At 66.4% G+C, this 5,919-nt stretch overlaps 1 protein-coding gene across 1 annotated transcript in view; it reads left to right on the plus strand.

Annotated features, from left to right (window-relative positions):
- The first annotated feature begins 2,779 nt into the window (after window positions 1-2,779).
- The window catches only part of ZNF469 (zinc finger protein 469), a 16,101-nt gene continuing 12,961 nt past the window's right edge, over window positions 2,780-5,919 (plus strand). The window contains exon 1 of the mRNA XM_040443307.1: window positions 2,780-3,426. The gene's annotated coding sequence lies outside the window, so the exon portion shown is untranslated. The remainder of the gene's footprint in view (window positions 3,427-5,919) is intronic.

Raw genomic sequence — 5,919 nt, forward strand, 5'->3', positions numbered from 1 at the left:
CAGCCTGGAGCCCCGATCCCCAGGCCTGGCCACGCTTGGCCATGGGTGTCGCCGCCCTCACGAGACCCGGCTCCCCGCCGCTTGCCCTTGTCACTATTGCCGCACGTGTCACCCCTGCGCCTGCCCCCCTCACCCGCTCCCCTCTTGTGCCTCAGTTTCCCCTCTGTAAGGGGAGGAGACCGCCTGGTAGGACGGCCGCCGGGGAGACCACGTGAGGGAAGGAGCGGGCCCAGCGTCTCATGCGCCCCGGGCTCCGCGGGGAGGACAGGAGCCGGAAGGAAAGCTAGCAGCCCCTGAAACCGTGGCTGCCCCCTCGCGGGGCGCGGCGCGTGCTGCCTGAGCTGCCACCCGCGTTGGTTCTGGAACCTTCAGGGTGGGGGCCGAGCTTGGGACCCACCCTAGAGCACGGTCCCACCCTCCCCCTCATCACTCGCAAACCCCCCCACCCCCATGCCACCGCGCTGCCCCTGACAGCCAGGACGAGGGGACAAAAGGACAGATGCATCTCTCCTGTGTCTCTTCAGGTGTCTCCCGTCTTTCTCCGAGAAGCTGAATCCACTGACGTCTGGGCCACAGGGCGAGGGGCGGGGCCTCGCTGCCGGCTCAGGACCCCGGGTGTCGTGTCACCAGTCATGGAAGATGGGGGGTGGGGGGGGGCGTGTACAGCTGGGGAAACAGGCCAGAAGGCCCAGGGTCACGCGTGGAGGTCGGGGGCACAGTCCCTCCCGCATGCATCCCGCGAGCAGAGGGGCCAGTGTGGGAGCACACGTCCGGCCCTGACAGCTGAGGGGGTCATCAGTAACTGCCATATCTCACGGGGGAGATACACGCCACCAGGAGGGCTTCTGGGAAGAGGTGGACAGGAGGACCCGGGAAGAGCAAACACCCAGCGGGTGCTTGCCGTGTGCTGGTCTGCTCAAAAGGTCTGGGCGCGCTGCTCCCTTCGCTCCTCCACAACGACCCCTGGAGGTCAGGACTCTGACGGTCCCTAAATTACAGCCTCGGGTGGACCCCATCCTGCGCTGTCTCCCTGAAAGTGGGTGGGAATCAGGAAGAAGGGAGAGAAATAGGGGGCCTCCCAGGCGGGGATTCTCAGGATCAGAGAGGCCACAGCGAAACAGGGCAGGTTGAAAGGGGAGGGGAAGGAGGAGGAGCAGAGGCCAGACGCCGTGCAGGGGTCGAGGGGTCATGGGGGGCACCGGGAGGATAGGGGTCCAGGCCTGTGGCGGGACCACCTCTCACCAGGAGCTGCTGTCCCACACCCCGGCCAGAGCCAGCCAGCACGACCACAGTCTTGAGTTACCCAGGGCGAGAATGGCCAGGTAGTGTTTCTGAGGGGAAGGGAGTTACCCACACTCCTGGGGGTTCCCTGGGGTGGCCTGGGATCCGAGGGATTGGATCTCCCGACTTCAAAGGGGCCCCAGGCCCTCTGAAACCCACACCGATGCGCACTGGGGGCTTTGCCAAGAGCCTGGGCAGGGCCGGAACCCGAGACCCTGGGCACACGCTGCCCCGCCCCCCGCCCCCGCCCCCACCCCACAGTCTAAGCCCCGGAGACGGGTCCTCCAGACCCTGGAGGTGCAGTGGGCATAGAGTGTCCTGGGGTCCTGCAGACAGCCACCATCCCGGGGCCAAGCAAACGGGGTGATGGGGCGGCTGAGCTCTGCCCACAGGCTCTGCATCCCCAGGGGTAGGAAGGGGTGGCTGGGCCACGGGACACAGCCACTGTGTCCAGCTCGGGAGCACGATCTCAAGCAGGCCTGCTTCTCAACCCCATGCCTCACTGCATGACGGACAGGTCCCACCACCTTCTGAGCCTCAGTTTCCCCATCTGTAGTTACCTGTTGACTTTCCCGCTGAACTCCGCAAGGCGGAGCCGTGAATCAGCTCGTGGTGATTCACGTAGGCGTAGCGGGAAGGCATAGCGGGAGCTCCGGGTGGAGTCAGCGGGCCTCATCCTGCCCGCCCCTGGGGAAGGGCACACCCCTGCGTGGGCGCAGGGCTCCGATCAAAGCCTGGGATCTTGGGAGGAATTCAAGACTCGCAGGCGGGGAGATGAGTTGTCCGCTACTGTGTGACAAATGGCAGTTGAAAGGAAAAAAGTCTGTCACCTGTCACAGCGTCCAGGGACCTGTCACAGCCTCTGGGGGTCAGGCATGTGGGCGCATCTCAGCCGGGCGGCCTGGCTCGGGGCCTCCCCGGCTGGTGGCCCCGAAGGTCAGCAGGGGCTGCAGGCTCGTCTGGAGGCCTGACCGGGGCTGGAGGAACCACCTCCAGGGTGGTTGTTCCCGTGGCCGCAGACGGGAGGCCTCGGTGCCTCGCTCGTGGGCCTGCCCACAGGGCTCCTGAGTTCCTGCAACATGGCGGCCAGTGGCCCCCAAGTGGGTGACTGACAGAGCAGGCAGAAGCCACAGTGCCTCGTATGACCTATTTCTAAAGCCAAACACCCTCCCTACCCCCATATCCTGCCCATCAGGGAGCCACCAAGTCCAGCCCGTGTAGACGGGGAGCGAATTGGGCTCCACCGCTTGGAGGGAGGGAACTCAAAGCATCTGTGGCCAAATTCTGTAACCACCATGGGGACTGGCTTGACAGTCCCTCTCCAAATCACAAATGCACTTGCCCTTTGCCCCTCCCCCCCATCTCTTCTTAGTACCCTGCGGGCCTCACCTGCAAGTGCCCGTGTCACCCTGCTATTTGTGGAGGCCGTCCGTCCATCCTACAGAATGTTCCATAGCCGAGTGTGGTGGAGAGATGAGCCGGCAGACAGACAGACAGGAATCTCTTTGTGGAGTCCTGGGGATGGTCTCCAAGAGACGCTGCGAAATGCCGGAAGGAAAGCAGGGAACCGTGAGGGTGGCCGACTATCTCGTGTTGAAGGACGGAGGGAGATGTGGACGCTTACCCATAGTTGCTGGTATTTACATCAAGAAACTCTGGAAAGAAACACCGGAATCCGCCCCGAGTGCTGCCCCAGCAGGACCGGGGCGGAGGGTCCGTGGAGCCGGGGTAGGGCGCGAGGCTTCTCACGTTGCCTGGGGTTTGGGAGCCACACGAACACGTCAGCTACGCACACGTTTCCTAACGGAAAGAAATGTAAAATAATCATCCCACCTGTAGGGAAAGCAGTCGACTCCCCGCGCCCCGCGCCCCCCCAGCGCTGCAGGGACCCCCGGGCCGGGCCAACCGGCCCCCTCAAGCTCACCCCATCTCCCTGCGGGCCCCGGGGCAGCTTCCTGACGCCCTGCGGCACCGGGGGGCCCCTACCTGGAGCGGCTCCCTGCAGCCGGCTCCTCCGGGGGCTCTCGGCCCCAGCCAAGCGCCACACGGATCCTGACCCTCTTTCCCTTCTCTGACAGCCAAGAAATCCTCATTCCTCAGGAAATTGACCTGTGCGGCGACCCAGCTGAGGGCCCCACTCGCCAGGTATGTAGCTGAGGACAGCTGGAGGCTGTCCCAGAGGCGGCCGGAGATGCCCTGTCTCCGGCCCTGGCCCACCCCCCACACCCGGCGTCTCCCTCCAGCCCCCCGCGCTGCGGTCACTGGGGCGGCCAGCTGCCTCCCCGGGACACTTGCTCCTGGAGCCTGCTGTCAGGGGCTGGCCCACGGCCTCGAACCGCAGCCCCGGGCCCGGGAGGGGTGCAGACAGCAGGGTGTCACTGACATCCTCCACGGCACCCAGCACGCCAGGGCCCTCCTTCTGTGATCTCCTCACGGCGTCTCCCTCGAGCCCGTGATGGGGCAGTCACGGTTTTGAGCAGGAAAATGCACCGGTGCCGGTATTATTCCCAGGTCACAGGTCGAGAGCCCAAGGCTGGACGACATGTCACCATGGGGCAGGGGGTCTAGGCCAGGGCCACTGAACCCAACCCCCCACCGCCCACTCACCCCACCCACTGGGCACAGCTTGGAGCCCAGATCTGTGGGGCCTTCGTGGCGTCTGACGCCGCTCCGGCCTGACCTGCCACCTGCCAGAAAGTTCTGGAAGCCATGGAGAGGTCGGGGGCCCTTGCCCATCTACGCCCCGCCTGGGTCTGGGTGGGCCTGGGCCCTGCCTCCTTAGGCTGCCTGCGAAGTTCGGTGGGGGGGGGGGGTCCCACAGGCCAGAGCCCTCTTCACCCTTAGTGGGGGCAGACACCAGCCCCCAATGGGTTCAGTGCCGCCCGACTCACACTGAATCGCCACACTGGAAATGGCAGACAGGCTCTGGTTATCGGGCGTCCCTGTAGGCGACAGCAAGGGGGCACCTGAAGGGGTGCGCTGGCCCGGGGCAGGGTGCACGGGGAGGCAGGGCCGCCCTCGCTCGAGCTCCTGGCCGCAGGCCTGCCATCTCCTCACTCACAGGCCCCTCTTCACGGCCCGCAGGGGCCACGCTGTCCTCTGGGACCTGACCCAGCTCCCCCAGTCTGTTCCCAGGACACAGAAGCCCTTCCGAGGGTCCCCAGGCTGCGCTGCACCTGCCTGTGCCCACAGTCCCTCTCCCGGGTGCCCTCTCCATCTTGGTGCCCCGAGGCTGGCCATCTAGGCCACCGGAGCCAATGCCACCCCCTCTGGAAGGCTTCCTTTGAGGCCACAAGATGGCCAAGGAGCCGGCCACAGCTCGTGACCTCGGCCCTCACAGAGACAGGACAGAGTCACTGCTGCTCACGTCTAGCGACCACGTCGAGCCATGCGGCCAAGCCTGCTGGCAGAGGGATGGGCTGGGACAGTCGGGGACAGTCCCTCCACGGGGATAGTGGAATCTTGAGTAATAATTCCACCTACCTCCCTAGAGGTCCCGACAGGGAGCCCTCAGAGCAGACCTGGGGGATGCTGACGTCGAGACTCACAAGTGTGCCCAGAGGCTGTGGCGCCCCCAAGGGCAGGTGGGGCTGTGGGGGCCAGCGGCTTCCACTCCCCCTTAAAAACCCACACAGGATCCCCAGGTAACACGGCCCCCAGGTACTGCTGCAGCCTGGAGGGGCCAACCGAGCCCAGTTCTCATCTGGCTTCAGGCAGTGCCCGGGGTGGGGGGGGGGGGCCCCGCCCAAACCCCCACCCCCGGGGGGGGGGCCGGGCCGGGGAGGTGGGGGACACTGAGGCCAGGGAAGTGCAGGTACCGGGGAGAGCCCCCCGTGTGCCAACTCTCATGTAGACCCTGGAGCCTGTGGGCGGCCCGGTGAGGGAGGCACCGGTGACCATCCCTGCAAGGTCAAGGGTGTGGAGGCCGACCTTTCCCCAGCCGGGAGTGCCTCTGTGTGCGAGGCCTGGGCCGGGCTGAGTGTTCAGCTCCCTGCCCCCGGGGCCCAGGATCCGCAGAATCAGACCGGCAGGCCACACCGACAGCACACATTCCTCCAGGGGCCTGTTCTGCAGCGTGTGGGCAGCGACCCATGTCGTCTCTGCAGCAGCACCAGCCGGCAGGTGCAGGGAGGCCGAGGGGCTTGCCCAGGTCACGCAGCAGGCCAGCGGGCTGCCCAGCCGGGGATGGGGTGTGGGCGCGGCCCTCTACGTGTCGCGCGGGAGCCACGCCCACCCAGGAGACCAGGCAGGCACAGCACCCCCTCCTTGGTGGGGTAGTCCCGGGGAGGAGTACCAGCGGAGCCTGGACGCGGGCCCCTCCCTCGGGACACAGACCAGCGAGTCCCCAGAGCACGAGGCTTGAGGCTGTCCTGGGCCAGCAGGGCCTCACCTCTTGTCTCCTGCTGCTCTGCTCCGGCTGCAAGGCCCCTCCCCGGGCAGGTGAGGGTGACCCCCCCCGCTCCTCCCTGGACTCTCCCCTGGCCCCAGCTGGGTTCATCTCAGGCCTCTGGGTGCTCATCACCCCCGCTGCTGCCAGGGTCTTCTCGGACCCTCTCTCCCACAAAGGGGGCCCTCTCTCAGTCTGGCGGGGACCCGCTCCCTCACCTGTGAAGGGGCCGTTGGAGTGGAGCCCCCCCC

This window comes from Herpailurus yagouaroundi, unplaced genomic scaffold (genome assembly GCF_014898765.1).
Source record: "Herpailurus yagouaroundi ecotype Mexico unplaced genomic scaffold, PumYag 190, whole genome shotgun sequence".
Lineage (NCBI taxonomy): Eukaryota > Metazoa > Chordata > Mammalia > Carnivora > Felidae > Herpailurus > Herpailurus yagouaroundi.